Source organism: Phyllobates terribilis, unplaced genomic scaffold (assembly GCF_046119375.1).
Source record: "Phyllobates terribilis strain yellow unplaced genomic scaffold, ASM4611937v1 Scaffold_8__6_contigs__length_399053987, whole genome shotgun sequence".
In the NCBI taxonomy this organism is placed as follows: Eukaryota; Metazoa; Chordata; class Amphibia; order Anura; family Dendrobatidae; genus Phyllobates; species Phyllobates terribilis.
The window spans coordinates 270,843,005-270,859,947 of NW_027362768.1; the positions used below are offsets into that span (position 1 = coordinate 270,843,005).

Here is a 16,943-nt window from a genome sequence, read left to right on the forward strand (position 1 = left end):
TAAATCTATTGTCACGCCAGGTGTGGGAAAGACTTAGTGCAACACTGAGGGAAGAGGGAAAGGGAGCCCAGACACTAGGGAAAGGGGGAAGTGGAGACCTCCTAGTCTAGTCTAGTGTCACCTTGTCTCAACTACCATCCCTATATTGCCTCTACAGCAATTGCTGCACACATGCCTCGCCCTGTCTTTCCCTGGCTTATGGCTAAGGCTAGGGATGGGAGGAGATGAGCACTAGTCGATCTCAGCTAAACACTATAGAAAACAAGGGTAGACAAACAGTGGGGATTGCTTAGCTTTATACGACTCCAAATGTGCACACGGACTCAAGCTTCAGAGAGGACGAAGCACTGCTCCTGCCAAAACCTCACAAGTAGAAATGAATATAGCCGACACCTCCCTCTCAGACACACCAGGTATATATACACCCAGGCCAGGAGCTAATTAGCAAGAGGGAGGTACTGCAACTGCAGGGCGACTGTCTGTCACTTCTGATACACCCGTGACATCTATACATACCTGTATGGCCCATATTAGAGGTCTGCTTGTTTTAAAATATCTTTTTATGAAATTTGTTTTCCTATGCTTGGCATCCGGGGGACGCCAAGAATTCCCTGCATACTTACTTGGAGACGCCAAGAAATCCCCACCTACCTACTTAATTTACATATTCCCCCCTCCTCTGCCATCCCGTGCATGTCACAGGGCCCTGTGATGTGCAGTCTAAGTCTGCATATCCCCCGCACGCGCAATGCGCCTATAACGTAAGGCGTATTTTTTTTTCTCTCGGCCCTATTTTACACTGCTGGGCTCTAGTGCACAGTTTACTTACAATGGTAAAGTATACACTAAAAAGGTAAAAGACAGAATTTAACTGAATCCTTCAACAGATTGAATGCTCATAATGCAAAATAAATGGCAACGAATTTTCAGCCATGTCAGACTATTAAGCAATTTCTATATCCACCGCTCACATTTTCACCATTTTTCTGTTACAATATATATTAATTTGAGACCATGCATTGCCATTTTTTACAGTATGCATTTTTTTTTTGACACTTCACAGACTGTAGAAGTGAAATCCTATGTTTTGAATATTTAACTTCTAGTTTTTGAAAATAAAAAGAAGTTATTTTTAACTTATTTAAAGGCTATGCTAACTTTGTCAGTAATGTTCAGGCTATGATCAATTTCTGATCTTGATTTCAGATTATTGATTCAATAATGGCTCTCTTCCGAGTGGATTTTAGTGGGCGTGGAGAGTTGGCTGAAGACAGCAGAAAGTAGCTCAGATGCTGTCTAGGCTTCAGAAAATTTCAGAAGGTGAGTTTCCTAAATTAATAACATTTTGTTATTTTAAAAGACAGCAATCACTTCAACAAGCACCGTGCCAAATACTGTCTGCTTTTGTATACAGGATTTATAAGCAAATACTCATACATATGGTGGTATCATGTCACAAGGCAAAATTGATAACTATGTGGCTTGGTGAACAAAACATTGAAATTTTGGATAATTGACCAGGAAACTTCCCAGATCTCAATCACGTTGAGTTGGGCTGTGGTCAAGCAAAAAATGGGTGGACAAACAAAAACACCAAAATCGTGATAAAGCACTGATTAGACAAAAATGGGCTGTCATCAGTCAGGATTTGGCCCAGAAAATGATATCCAGCTACCAGAGTGAAGGGCAGATATCTTTAAAAATAACGATCAACCCTGTAAATTTTATGCGTTTGCATAAACTTGATGTATTTGTCAATAAAGTTAAAAAATGTATAAAATGCTGATAATTGTACGTCAGTAACCATAGAAATATCCAACTAAAAGATCTAAAAACACCAGAATTTGTCAGTCTTAAACATTTGGCCGCAACTTTATTTTCATGTGGCACCTGTAACAGCTTATTCTGCAGCCCATTCTTTAAAGCGATTCTGTCAGCACCGAATGACTGTTCAAACCAAGTACAGGCTCTCAGTGCTTCACGGCGGGGCCAATCATTTAAATACACCTTCTCACCTGTTTGGTTTTCATCTATAGGCTGGTCTTCTTTGGCTCTATGAAGGCTGAGCTGTCAATCAAAGAAGAGGGGGACATACAGGGGCAGATACAGGGAAAAACAAGCAGATGGGAAGGTGTACAAGTATTTAAATGATTAGCCCCGCCGTAATGCACCGAGCGGCGGGACTTAGTTTGAACAGTCATTCTGTGCTGTCCGTTCAAGGTCTCATGCAGACAAGAATATTATATAAACATGTGCTATCCAAGCTAAAATTGGCACACGTACATAAAAAACGGACACAGAGAGGGCATATGGATGACAATATGGATGAAAAATGGACGATTTTTCTAATGCTTTTTTAAACTCTGGTTAAGGGCTCGCTCACATGAACGTATAACACGGCCGAGTGCTAGCCGATGTTTTATTACTTGGACCAATGTTATACTGTGGGGCAGTGCACTCAGATGTCATCCAAGTACAGTCCTACATCCGTGGCCACAAACAATGGAGAGGATGGAGAAATTACGTTCTCCATCTTCTCCACCCCTGTGATCCGATTCTCGCATGGGAGATAATCGCATTACACTTAGATTACACTCTCCTGAGTACACCGATACCTCATATGTGGAGGAAAACTACTTTTGAGGCACAGTGCAAAGCCCAGAAGGGAAGAAGCGCCATGTTGGAGTTCAGATTTTGCTGGAATGGTTTGAGGGTGCCATGTCACATTGACAGAGCCCCTGAGGTGTCAGAACAGCGGAAACACTCCATAATTGATGTCATTTTACAAACTACATCTCTCAATGAATTCATCTAGGGGGTGCAGTGAGCATGTTGACACCACATGTGCCTCACAGAAATTTATATCATTGGGTGGTGAAAGATGAAAAATTACATTTTTACCGCTGAACTGTTTTAGCCCCAAATTTTTAATTTTTATAAGTGCTAATAGGAAAAAATGGACATCTCAGTTTGTTGTGCAATTTCTCCTGAGTATGCGAATACCTTACATGTAATCGGGAATTTGAGGCACAGTACAAAACTAAGAAGGGAATGAGTGCCATAATTTAGTGCAGATTTTACTGCCATGATTTTTAGGTGCCATGACCCACTGGGAAAGTGGACTTTGAGGGGGCCTACATATTGGAAATTCCCCCAAAGTGATACCATTTTAAAAACCGCACCCCTCAAATACTTTAAAACTGTTGTCAGGAAATTTTTTAACCCTTCAGTTGCTACACAGAAATTAATACAAAGTGAAAAAAAAAATTCAATTAAATTTTACCACTAAAATCTTGCTTTAGCCCCAAATTTCTCACTTTTGCAAGAGGTAACACCAAAAAGTAGACCCTACAGTTTGTTACCCACTTTCTTACGAATGCGTCGATTCCACACATGTAGTCAAAAAGTTCTGTTTGGACAAACGGCAGAGCTCGGAGTGGAAGGAGCAATATTTGAATTTTGGAACACAAATTTGGCTGAAAGTGATGGTGGGCACCATGTCGAATTTGCAGGGCTCCTAAGGTGCCTAAACAGCAGAAATCCCCAGATAACTGATCCCATTTTGGAAACTACACCCTCAAGCATTTTATCTAGGGGTATAGTGAGAATTTTTAACCTACAGGTACGACACAGAATTTGATAACATTAGGTGATCATATTGAAAAAGTTAATTTTTTTCACAACAATCTTGCTTTAGCCCAAAATTTCTCACTTTTGCAAGAGGTAACACCAAAAAATGGACCCTACAGTTAGTTACCAATTTTCTTATGAGCGTGGCGATACCCCATATGTACAGGTGCATCTCACTAAATTAGAATATCGTCAAAAAGTTAATTTATTTCAGTTCTTCAATACAAAAAGTGAAACTCATATTATATAGTCATTACAAACAGAGTGATCTATTTCAAGTGTTCATTTGTATTAATGTTGATGATTATGGCTTACAGCCAATGAAAACACAAAAGTCATTATCTCAGTAAATTAGAATACTTTATAACAGTTTGAAAAATGTTTTTAAAATCCAAAATGTTGGCCTACTGAAATGTATGTTCAGTAAATGCACTCAATACTTGGTCAGGGCTCCTTTTGCATCAATTACTGTATCAATGCGGCGTGGCATGGAGGGGATCAGCCTGTGGCACTGTTGAGGTGTTATGGAAGCCCGGGTTGCTTTCATAGCAGCCTTCAGCTCGTCTGCATTGTTGGGTCTGGTGTCTCTCATCTTCTTCTTGACAATACCCCATAGACTCTCTATGGGGTTAAGGTCAGGCAAGTTTGCTGGCCAATCAAGCACAGTGATACTGTTGTTTTTAAACCAGGTATTGGTACTTTTGGCAGTGTGGACAGGTGCCAAGTCTTGCTGGAGAATGACATTTCCATCTCCAAAAGCTTGTCGGCAGGGAGAAGCATGAAGTGCTCTAAAATTTCCTGGTAGACGGCTGCACCGACTCTGGTCTTGATAAAACACAGTGGACCTACACCAGCAGATGACATGGCTCCCCAAAACATCACTGATTGTGGAAACTTCACACTAGACCTCAAGCAGCTTTGATTGTGGCCTCTCCACTCTTCCTCCAGACTCTGGGACCTTGATTTCCAAATGAAATGCAAAATTTACTTTGCATTTACTTAGTGTCAATAACTGCCTTCTGGACATCTGTCAAGTCAGCAGTCTTCTCCATGATTGTGGAGCCTATTGAAACAGACTAAGGGACCTTTTTAAATGCTTAGGAAGCCTTTGCAGGTGTTTTTTGTTAATCTAATTTACTGAGTTAATGACTTTTGTGTTTTCATTGGCTGTAAGCCATAATCATCAACATTAACACAAATGAACACTTGAAATAGATCACTCTGTTTGTAATAACTCTATATAATATATGAGTTTCACTTTTTGTATTGAAGAACTGAAATAAATTTACTTTTTGATGATGTTCTAATTTAGTGAGATGCACCTGCAGTCAAAAAGTTCTGTTTAGACAAACAGTAGGGCTCAGATCGGAAGGAGCAATATTTGAATTTTGGAGCACAAATTAGCTGAAATAAATTGCGGGTGACATGTCACATTTGCAGGGCCTCTGAGGCGCCCAAACAGCAGAAGCCTCCCACAATTGACCCTATTTTGGAAACTGCACCCACAAGGATAGGGTCCATCACAGTGATCAAATGGAACCAAAAGGAAAAATTCCTCCTGTTGCCATGTGACGGCCGACAGGTATCGTCATCTTTTTTCTGGAAAAGGAGACGGAGGGCCAGGGGATGGATCAGCAGGACCCAGGGAATGGCGGAGGTAGCGGGGAGGGGTTTGGGGACATCATTTCTCTCTCCTCTGACATGTATATCATGTCAGAAGAGAGAGAAATTATTTTAAAAGCTGGCACACTTTTTTTTTTTTACTTGATCGCCGTTTTTCATTGAATAACAGCGATCACGTGATCGGGGACTGGAAAATATGGCCCTGATCATGTTCTCCCCAGGTAGCTGAGACCCTGGAGATTTTTGGACTCTGGGGGGCGCTATAGACCTATTCCCGATTGCCGTTTTAAAACGGCAATGAGGGAATAAGGCCCCTAAGCGGCCGCTGTTTTAATGTGTATCGGCGGTCGTTAAGGGGTTAAAGCACTGCTTTACAGCTTCCGTGCATATATTTTGTTATGTACATGAGAACAAATCCAATTTGATTCTACAATGAAATAACTTTTCTAATTGTGCCATTTATTTCTTTAGAGTACAATGTTGCTGTATTTATTACAAATCAGATGACTGCTGATCCAGGGGCCACAATGACGTAAGTTACAATTCAAGTTTGTATGGTAGAAATCACAAATTTTACGGTCACATCACTTTGATATGATCTATATCACATCATGTCACATTCAGGGAGAAAAATAAAATGGAGACACCAATATTGGTTTCCAAAAATGATGAAGAAAGGAATCCAGTAGGCAATGTGGTTTGTCCTGATGAAGAAGTCTGTGAACTTTGAAATGCGTTGATAATTAAAAAACACAATTCTCTACACGTTGTCTCTTGGATTCCTTTCTTCATCATTTTTGGAAACCAATATTGGTGTCTTCGGAGCAGAAAAGATCTATTCTCCTTTTTATCCTTCTCTCTGAATGCTTCCTTGGATCTGCAGCAGTAGTTTTCTGAACTTTTTATGGTGTTGTGGACCCACAACCTTCCTTGGTGAGCACATCTCTGCATCTACTGTTCTCCCATTCTCTATCCTTGTAAGACCCTATTTTGCGCTATTGTCGTCCAGCTTTCCTATTGGACATCATATCACATGGCATTCCCACTGATCAGCTGTTATTTGCTCTAGTGGCCACATGAATTAAACACATGTAATAATGCTGCTGGACATATTCATCAAGATTAAGAGTCCACTGCCAGGTATTGCAGAGGAGGTTCTATTCAAAATACCCAGCATCAGCTGCTACACATTGATTGGAGCTGCACTTTGTTGCTCTGTTCCATGTGCTTACATCTGGCAGCCAACACAGCAAATAACCTATCGGTGGGAGCCCCAGGTATCAGCCACCACCGATATCATATTTATGACCTATCCTTCCGATAGGTCATCAATATGATATAACCAGACAACACCTTTACACCTGTCATGTCCAAGGATTTCAGATATGGCAAAAAAGGCAATGTTTTTTAAATCATCTTTGCATGTGGCTGTTTATCCTTTATTTGCACCAAATTTGCTCTTTCTCCAATTTTTACTCAATTCCTCCACTTGAGTGAGAATTGCAACTTTTTAAAAACTTCTCCATCCACAAATCAAAAGTGGAAAGAGCAGCATAAAATATATAATTATAACCTCAATTTGACTGAAAAGACTCAATGTCAGGGTATTTACCGTCATCAGTGCAAAATAGGAGTACTGGTTGGCTAGGCAAAAGGGCTTTGTCAGGGAGTCCAAGAAGTATAATTTCTGTTTGTGAAGAGAGCCAAATTGGTGAATGTAAACCCGTAAGACATGCATATTGGATGGATGTAACCCTAATTATCATAAACCTATAAATATACTGAACATTATGAAGTTACTACATAGTGTGTTCCAATCTGAAAACAGAAAAAAGCATGCAGGGTATATATATGTGGCACCCCAGGGGTCTGGTTTTCCACAGTAATGTAATGTTATGTCTGAGAGCAGGTGGGAGGTCCTTTGGTCAGGGATCCTGTGCATGCCACACCTCCTGCCCAGTCTTGGGAGGGGAAGAACTTCCCCTGTATAAACCCTGGGCTGAGGCAGGGTGAGTCAGTCTAGGAGAGTAGAGACAGAGAAGCAGCATAGGAAGAAACAGCAGAAGCTCATTGGGAGCAATATTACTACGAGTCAGGGGCTGGCAGCTGCAGAGCTCGCCCTGACTGAGAAGCTTTCTTACCGGACCCGGCGTCCGAGGCTGTGGGGACTAACTCTTACCCAGCAGCAGAAGCCGACCGGCAGGGGATTTCAGGTCCTCAGGCCCAGAAACCCGAAGGCACGGTCACACGCGTGGGACCAGCACCGCCATCGTGGAGCGGAAGCCATTAGAAGGCCCCGAGTCACCGGCCATACGGGTGAGCACCACACGGTACACTCAGGGACGTGGGCTACTTATATCCGCTTCTAGCAAGGTAGCCAGAAGAGTACAGTCAGTTTGGGAGGCCTACAACTCCGCCTGGCCAGGGGAGATCCCATCTGCTCAAGGACTGACCAGGCCCCGTTCACTAGCAAGTACTCCGGGAGGGTCTATCGTTGTTACCAGTAAAGACCCTGAATTACACCGCACCGTCTCTGAGTGGTTCCTGCTACCCCCATCATCCACATCTGCTGCCCTGAGGCCATACCCCTCCCGTTGGGGGTTATACCATCTACGCTGCACCATCCATCCACCGGCCTCAGCGGACTGTCCTGCAGCGGCAGCTCCATAGCTGCATTCAACGGGTGGCGTAGTCGTCCTGCATCTACTGCTGTTACATCGCCGCTCAGTTTGACTCCCTGGGCACGGACCGGGTCACCGCCACGAGACTACAACCCTCAAGAGATCCGGCTCCGGGTAAGCTCCCGCGTGCGCAACGCAGCGCGACACAGGCCCAGGGGCGCGTCAACTTTGGCGTAGTCGGCAGGATTTCGTGCCCGCAACCACCGGGTACTGCGTGCCTGAAAAAGAGACTTTTCAAACTTACCTGTGGTGAAGATTCCCGCCATCCGGCGCCATCTTCAGCCTTCTTCCCGCCATCGGTGAAGTTTCCCGCCATCCGGCGCCATCTTCTGCCTTCTTCCCGCCATCCGTGGAGTTTTCCCGCCATTGGACGCCATCTTGAGGACGCCGCGCGGGAAGAAGAGGGGCGTGGACTCCGAAAGCGCGCGAGAACTGAAGCCCCGCCCCACGTCCGGACGTTGCGTAAGGTCCTGGAAGGAGCCCAGCAGACGCCGACGTCACAGGAGCGCGACGGAAGGTCCTCAACCCTGACGATCCACTGCGTAGCCGCGGCCTACGGAACAGGATCATCGCAAGGTAGGCCACGGTCCACTAGGGGGGAGGAAGATGTCGGATACGGAGGAGAGCTTCACTGCCTCAACCCCCGCCAGCGCTACCGCTGCTGCAGTTATGCCCTTCACCATGCCCTATATCCCGGGAGCAGCTTGGCTACCCCAGTACTCAGGGGAGTCACATACCCTGCATGACTTTAGAGAAAAGCTGGATAGCCTCTTCCAGGTGTACCCCCTCACAGAAGAGCAAAAAGTGAGCATCCTGGTGGCCCAACTAACCGGGGCAGCCAAAAGGGAAGTAAAATCCTGGCCACCTGGGAGGAAGACTGTCGCAGGGATACTAACCCGGCTGAAGGACACCTTTGATACCCGCACCTCAGCCGAGATTAAGCTTAGATTCTACGGGTGCAAGCAGCGAGCGCATGAGAGTATAAGGGACTATGCACTAAACCTACAAGAGGCCCTGAGGGCCATTAAGCAGACCGACCCTGATGGAGTGGGAAACGAGGACAGGCTGTTGACCGAACAGTTTATAGAGGGACTGTATTGTAATACCCACCGAACCCAGTTGCGGGCAATGGCCTTACAGGATCCCCATCTGGGCTTTGCACAGTTCAAGGACAGAGCCATCCGGGTGCTCCGAGAACCGGCACCGGGTGGCGTTGTGACCCACAGGCGCCCAGCTAGCACTTACCACCAGGAGGCGGCGCCCTTGTCGGCAGGGCCTGTGGGAGCTGATGCGCAGGCTTTGGACAATGACCCGGCTCCAGACCTACACCATCAGGTCCAAGAGCTAGCTAAGAGCGTTGCTGCGCTAACCCGAACTGTGCAGTCTTTACAGGTTTCCACCCCAGGGAAGATCCAGCTGGCATCCGGACCGGAGGACATCCCGTGGCGTCGACCAAGGAGGACCCCACCGGCCAGAGGAAGACCCAGTGACCGATACAGCGAGGATGGACGACCCATCTGCCGCCGCTGCAATCAACCTGGACATATGGCAAGGTACTGTTCTTTAAACGGGCACAACCTGGGGTAGAGGGCCAACCCCCAGGAAAAAGATCACCAGGCCCATCGAACTGGCGCGACAGATATGTGGGAGGACGTCCAGTCTTGCCTGTGGTACTGGATGGCATTCCCATGAGTGCCCTACTGGACACCGGGTCACAGGTCACCACCATCCCGTACGTGCTCTTTAAGCAGTACTGGAATGACTCGGATATTACCCGCTACCCTGACGACGACTTGAGTATCATCGCCAGCAATGGCCAGCCCGTGCCACAGATCGGATTTAAAGAGGTGACCATCAAAATCGGTAGAGTCGAACTGGCAGCACAGGGACTGATCATTGTAGATATTGACAAACATGAGAGTCACCCAAAAATAACTCTAGGAACTAATGTAATTGAAAATTGTCTTGCAGAGGTGATTTTCCTTTTACAGCAGGTTGCCAAGAACGCCAGCTCCGGCGAGCAGCGGGTGCTCCAGAAAGAGATCCGGGCACTGATGCGACGGCAACAGGTGGAACTCTCCGGCGGTGAGATTGGTAGCGTAAGAATGTGTGACCCTTTTCCTATTGCCATGCCCCCAAAAAGTGAAATGATGATTTGGTGCCGGGCAGCTATTGGTCTGAGAGGTAGAGATTACCAGGCAATGGTAGAACCAGTTTACTCAGACAGTAGGCCCACCATCTTGACAGCACGGGGGGTGGTTAATGTATGCCATGGGAGGGTGCCCGTTCGCATAATCAATATCGGGAAGAGGGAAGTGTACCTGCCCCGGTATGCCACGCTAGCCAAATTATATACCATTAACCAAAATGCTATACAATCTGTGGAACCCTTGCCTCCATCTCACCCGGAGGAAGGTAATGGCTCTAAGAAAACAAAGGAGGACTGGTGTCAGCAACTACATTTGGGTACTGACTCCACTCCCTCACATCAGAAACAGGGAGTCTATCGGGTGGTTCAAGAGTACGAGAGAGTGTTTAGTAAACACCCGTTAGACTTCGGGCGAGTCAAGGGAGTAGAACACCACATCCCCACGGGAGACCATCCTCCCATAAAAGAGAGGTATCGACCCGTACCCCCTGCACACTACCAACATGCCAAGGGGATGCTTAGAGACATGAAGGAGGCTGGGGTGGTCAGGGATAGCTGTAGCCCCTGGGCAGCTCCACTTGTCTTAGTCAGAAAGAAAGACAACACCATGAGGATGTGTGTAGATTACCGGAAAATCAATCGTATCACACACAAGGATGCGTACCCCTTACCAAGGATAGAGGAGTCATTGGCTGCTTTAAGATCTGCTAACTTCTTCTCTACCTTGGATCTCACTAGCGGGTACTGGCAGGTTCCTGTAGCAGAGGCGGACCGGGAGAAGACCGCATTCACCACCCCGATGGGACTTAGCGAGTTCACCTGCATGCCGTTCGGACTCTGCAACGCACCGGGAACCTTCCAACGACTAATGGAGTGTTGTCTGGGCCACAGAAACTTCGAGACGGTCCTGTTGTACCTGGACGATGTCATCGTATATTCCAAGACGTATGAGGACCACCTGAAACACCTGGCGGAAGTGTTCGAAGCTCTGGCGAGTTACGGCCTAAAGGTGAAACCCTCCAAGTGTCACCTCCTGAAACCAAAGGTGCAGTACCTGGGACACGTGGTGAGCGCTGACGGAGTGGCTCCCGACCCTGATAAGATCACCGCAATTAAGGAATGGCCAAGCCCCTCCAGCGTAAAAGAAGTGCGGCAGTTCCTCGGGTTGGTAGGCTACTACCGAAGGTTTATTCCCGGTTTCACCAAAAAGGCAGCACCTATGCAGGACCTCCTGATAGGCCAGTCCCGGAAGGCCAAGAACCAGAAGCCGCCCTTCAAATGGGAGGAGCTGGAAGAAGAGTCCTTCTGCCAGCTGAAGATGGCCCTCACGGGGGACGAAATCCTGGCGTACCCGGATTATAGCCAGCCCTTTATCCTCTACACCGACGCCAGTAACATCGGGCTAGGAGCCGTACTGTCTCAGATCCAGCAGGGGAAGGAACGAGTAATCGCCTACGCCAGCCGAAAACTGCGACCCACCGAAAGGAACCCCGAGAATTACAGCTCATTTAAGTTAGAGTTCCTGGCCGTAGTATGGGCAGTCACCGAGCGCTTTAAGCATTACCTCGCTTCTTCCCGGTTCACCGTGTACACGGATAACAACCCGTTGACACACCTGGACACGGCAAGACTCGGTGCCCTGGAGCAGAGGTGGATGGCCCGTCTGTCCAACTACGAGTTCACAATCAAATACCGGGCAGGACGCTCCAATACCAACGCGGACGCCCTGTCCAGGATGCCCAACCTGCCGGACGGAGGAGAAGATCCGGAGGGACTGGAAGAAGTTGAACTCCCTGCGTTCCACCGTCATGGGACTATCCAGTATTCCCACCGGGTAAGGAGTAAGCAGGCTGCTACGTTGAACCCCTTACCCCACTACAACTGGGCGGAAACGCAAGACAGCGACCCTGCCGTCCGACTGGTGAAGGAGATGCTGACTCGGCCGGAGGCTCGCCTTGAACCAGACGCTCCGGAGGAAGCCAAACAACTATGGGCAGAGAAGAGTCGACTGTTCCTTTACAAAGGGAAGTTGTGCCGCAGAATGGTTAACTCCCGGACTCATGAATTACTCTGGCAAGTAGTGGTGCCACGAAGAGACGCAGCCATGGTGATGGAGGCATACCACGACGGAGCTGGACACTTCGGGTGGAAGAAGCTGGAGTTCTTGCTGCGCGAGCGGTTCCACTGGGTAGGCATGAGGGGAACCATCGAGAAGTGGTGCAGAGACTGTGGCCCGTGCAACCTGAGAAGGAAGGACCGTGCCAGCCAGAAGACTCCCCTGCAGTCCATCGTCACCCGGCAACCGTTGGAACTGGTAGCCTTGGATCATGTAAAACTGACCCCAAGCAGAAGTGGCTACGTCTACGCGTTAACCATCGTGGATCATTACTCCCGGTTTCTGGTTGTCGTCCCCGTCAAGGACTTAACGGCTCAAACAGCAGCTAGAGCCTTCCAGCAGCACTTTTGCCGTCCACACGGGTATCCGGACCAAGTGCTGACGGACCAGGGACCTGCCTTTGAAGCGGAGGTCTTCCAGGAATTCTGCAATCTGTATGGCTGCCGGAAGATAAGGACGACACCCTACCATCCGCAAACTAATGGACTTTGTGAGAAAATGAACCAGGTGGTAATGGATCTTCTAAAAACGTTGCCCCTGGAAGAACGCAGTCTGTGGCCTGAGAAGTTGCCCGATCTGGTGGACCTATACAACCACATCCCAGTAGGTTCCACCAACTGTACCCCGGCTTACCTAATGAGGGCAAGACCTGGTAAGTTACCTGTTGACCTGGAAATGGGAGTCCTGACACCCGAGGACACTTCACCAGAAACAGACTGGGACACAGAGAGGCAGCAGCAGTACCGGAGAGTACAGGAGAGCGTGGAGCGAAGTCTCTGTCAGGCTAGGGAAAGACAAGAGAAAACTTACAACCAGTATGCTCCCGCTGTTCCCCTGGTACCCGGAGAGCAGGTCTTGAAGAGGAAGAGACGGCTCCACAAGTTGGACGACCAGTGGGAGAAGGACCCGTACACCGTACTGCCCTCAAGCCACGAGAACCCGAAGGTTTGTACCATCAGTAAAGACGGAGGGGAAACCACAGCCATTGTATCCCGGGACCACCTGAAGAAGTGTCCCGAACAACTGAGGAACCCTGAAGAGGAACAAGAAGACCATCGACCCGTAGAGGAAAGGGAAGATATGGTTAGTACTGTGCTCGGGGACTTCCCTCGGTCTTGGACTCAAGTCAATGGTGCAGTTGTGGTACCCGTACTCACCTTCCTCCAACCAGCATCCCAAGCACCTACGGAGCAACAGGTAGAGCTGGATGAACAGCCGGTCCAGGAGGCAGAAGACTCCACACAAGCAGAACAGGAGGATCAACCCTCTGCTTATAGTGAGCCTGCCGTACCCCTAGTGAGACAAAGAGCCGGTAGACAGCTGCCCAGTTTACCCTTGACAGCTCCTACACCCTGTAGTTCAGGGCCAGACAGTCAGCTCCGTAGGTCCACTAGGGCCACTAGAGGCCAGTTACCCGCACGCTGGAGGATTTGAAGTGTATAAATTGTTTTATTTATGTTTATCTGTGTATTGTTGCTTGTGTATAATTTTGTGTTTCCAGTTATTTTTAGGAATCCTTGGTGGATTTACCGGGAATCCTTGTACATAGTTGGAGCGTAACCCAGGATGGACTAGAGACTGTTAAGGACTCGGGGTAGGACAGACCCCTACCTGGTTACGTCTCCCTGTTTTGGTGAAATGGACACCTTGCTTTCTTCAAAGACTTCACCCGGTTACGGACATGCCGTGACCACCTTTATGTGTTTCTTCTTATTGTACTATTATTGTTGTTATATCTTGTTATGTTTTTTTTCTAAAATATGTTTAGTCCCGGAGTACTAAATTTCACTAGGGGGGAATGTGGCACCCCAGGGGTCTGGTTTTCCACAGTAATGTAATGTTATGTCTGAGAGCAGGTGGGAGGTCCTTTGGTCAGGGATCCTGTGCATGCCACACCTCCTGCCCAGTCTTGGGAGGGGAAGAACTTCCCCTGTATAAACCCTGGGCTGAGGCAGGGTGAGTCAGTCTAGGAGAGTAGAGACAGAGAAGCAGCATAGGAAGAAACAGCAGAAGCTCATTGGGAGCAATATTACTACGAGTCAGGGGCTGGCAGCTGCAGAGCTCGCCCTGACTGAGAAGCTTTCTTACCGGACCCGGCGTCCGAGGCTGTGGGGACTAACTCTTACCCAGCAGCAGAAGCCGACCGGCAGGGGATTTCAGGTCCTCAGGCCCAGAAACCCGAAGGCACGGTCACACGCGTGGGACCAGCACCGCCATCGTGGAGCGGAAGCCATTAGAAGGCCCCGAGTCACCGGCCATACGGGTGAGCACCACACGGTACACTCAGGGACGTGGGCTACTTATATCCGCTTCTAGCAAGGTAGCCAGAAGAGTACAGTCAGTTTGGGAGGCCTACAACTCCGCCTGGCCAGGGGAGATCCCATCTGCTCAAGGACTGACCAGGCCCCGTTCACTAGCAAGTACTCCGGGAGGGTCTATCGTTGTTACCAGTAAAGACCCTGAATTACACCGCACCGTCTCTGAGTGGTTCCTGCTACCCCCATCATCCACATCTGCTGCCCTGAGGCCATACCCCTCCCGTTGGGGGTTATACCATCTACGCTGCACCATCCATCCACCGGCCTCAGCGGACTGTCCTGCAGCGGCAGCTCCATAGCTGCATTCAACGGGTGGCGTAGTCGTCCTGCATCTACCGCTGTTACATCGCCGCTCAGTTTGACTCCCTGGGCACGGACCGGGTCACCGCCACGAGACTACAACCCTCAAGAGATCCGGCTCCGGGTAAGCTCCCGCGTGCGCAACGCAGCGCGACACAGGCCCAGGGGCGCGTCATATACAGTACATCTGTATAATACCATATGGGGACCAGTATTTTATACGTATCGCCACAGCAACAGGGGTAATTTTGTTGCAATTGTGGCATCCTATTAAAGTACTATTGAGTTCAAGTGAGGGCTTTAGGATGACCCATTATTTCACAAATATTTGTAAGGCCTCACTCAGATATTCATAAATCACGTCTTGTGTTCTATCTGTGTTTCATACCTTTCAAAAACCTTGGTGTGGTTCAGAGATGGGCTAATTTTTTTGAGTGGAATTGAGTTCTACTTGAATTTTACAAAAATCCGTATTTTCCAGAATGTGGATTTTTTGTAATTCCCTCTTTGCAAACTAAGCAAAATTCAGTCTGATGACCGCCATTTTACTGAACTGGAGTGGGCTAGAATAAGGTTACAAACAATAAATTAAACAATGCTCACCTTGCCGGCCACCTCTACTACTTGCTCATACCCGTATGGTCCTTGGTGCATTTTCTTACCACCGATGTGTGCTGAAACCCCAGGCATCTTCACGCTAGGCCGAGATTTCTGGTTTTGACAAGGCCTGGTATGACACTGCGCATGCGTGAGGATGTCCTTGACCTAGTCGCAGTCAGAAGTCCCTGTCCAGAGTGCATGTCGTAATGTCACGACGTACACTGCGACTTTAGGACCTGCATTCTAGACCGTGACTTCCAGCCCCGACTAGGCAAAGCAGATATCTGCACACGCATGTTATAAGGTTATGATGTGCAACATCTACATCTTACGTTTACTATGCCCTGGGGATCTCTCCAGACCCTAAAGCATAATAAGAGACATTCAATTAATGCAGAATACAGCATGCAAAAACAATCGTAGCATGCTGCTATTGACTCGCCCCCTGGGCCGTGGGGCACGCGGAACCGGGCGATAGGGAGACGCTGGGAGTAGTAGTGGTGACCCGGTCCCGCGGCTCAGGGTGGTCAGACCAATGGTAGTCTGCTAAGTGCTTCAGATAATGTCCGACTACGCCACCCGTGGATTGTGGTTATTAGGAACCGCCGCTGCAAGGCAGTCCTCTGGGGCTGATGATGGGTGCAGCTGAGGTGATGTGACTCCCCACGGGAAGAGTGCAGCCCCAGGGCAGTGTAGTGGATGTTGGGAGTGATGGTAGTGCGGGTCCCGGTGCTGATAGTGCTGGAGGCGCGAAGGAGCACACAGACAACAAGTTACAGTCCAGGGTCTTTACTCACAGTTCGTTTGTTCCAGGTCACTTCGGCCAGCAGTGACCGCCCGAGCCGTGCTGCGTCCACCAGGTGAGGGGCTCGGTCAACTCCCAGGCAGTTCAGGAGCATGGCACAGGACCCCCTTTTATCCTTTCTCTGGCCTGCCTCACCAGTGACTCACTTTTGTCCAGCTGCCGCGGACCTGTGCGGTTAAACGTGGGTCCCGTCCTCCGCTGTCCTATATGGTGCCTTCCTAGCAGGTTTGATGAGGTGTCGCACCAATATATGATCATGACGACCGGTCTTTGGCTGAGGGTTGTTTCTCCTCCACCAACTTGGGATCCGGTACCCTTAATCTGCCTGACCCTGCACCCTGGATTCTCGTGGGTTCTTAGGGTCCCTTCCACCTTCTTGTTCCTGAGCCCTTCTGTTTCTCTGTCTCTCCTTCTTTGCAGTTCCTTTCTGTTTCTGTTCCTTTGTCTTGGAGCTGAGATGAGCCAGAATCTCAGCTCCCCTTCACCTCCTCCTCTGCCTCTTCTCCAGGCCCACCTCTCCTTCTCCTCTCAGGCCCCGGCCTCTTGCCTAGGCCTGCCTCTGGAGCAGCACTCAGCCTGAGCTGCTGCTCCCTGTCTTCTCCTCTCCACAGAACTGAACCTAGATCTCAGGTGGTGCCCACCTTTTATACCTCCCTCTAGCCATGAGCCCAGGTGACCAGCAACCAATGGGCTCCCTCCTACGCTCAGGAACCGCACCCTA

General features: G+C 48.6%; 1 pseudogene; it reads left to right on the plus strand.

Annotated features, from left to right (window-relative positions):
* The window catches only part of LOC141157738 (meiotic recombination protein DMC1/LIM15 homolog), a 199,207-nt pseudogene that overhangs the window by 161,938 nt on the left and 20,326 nt on the right, over positions 1-16,943 (plus strand).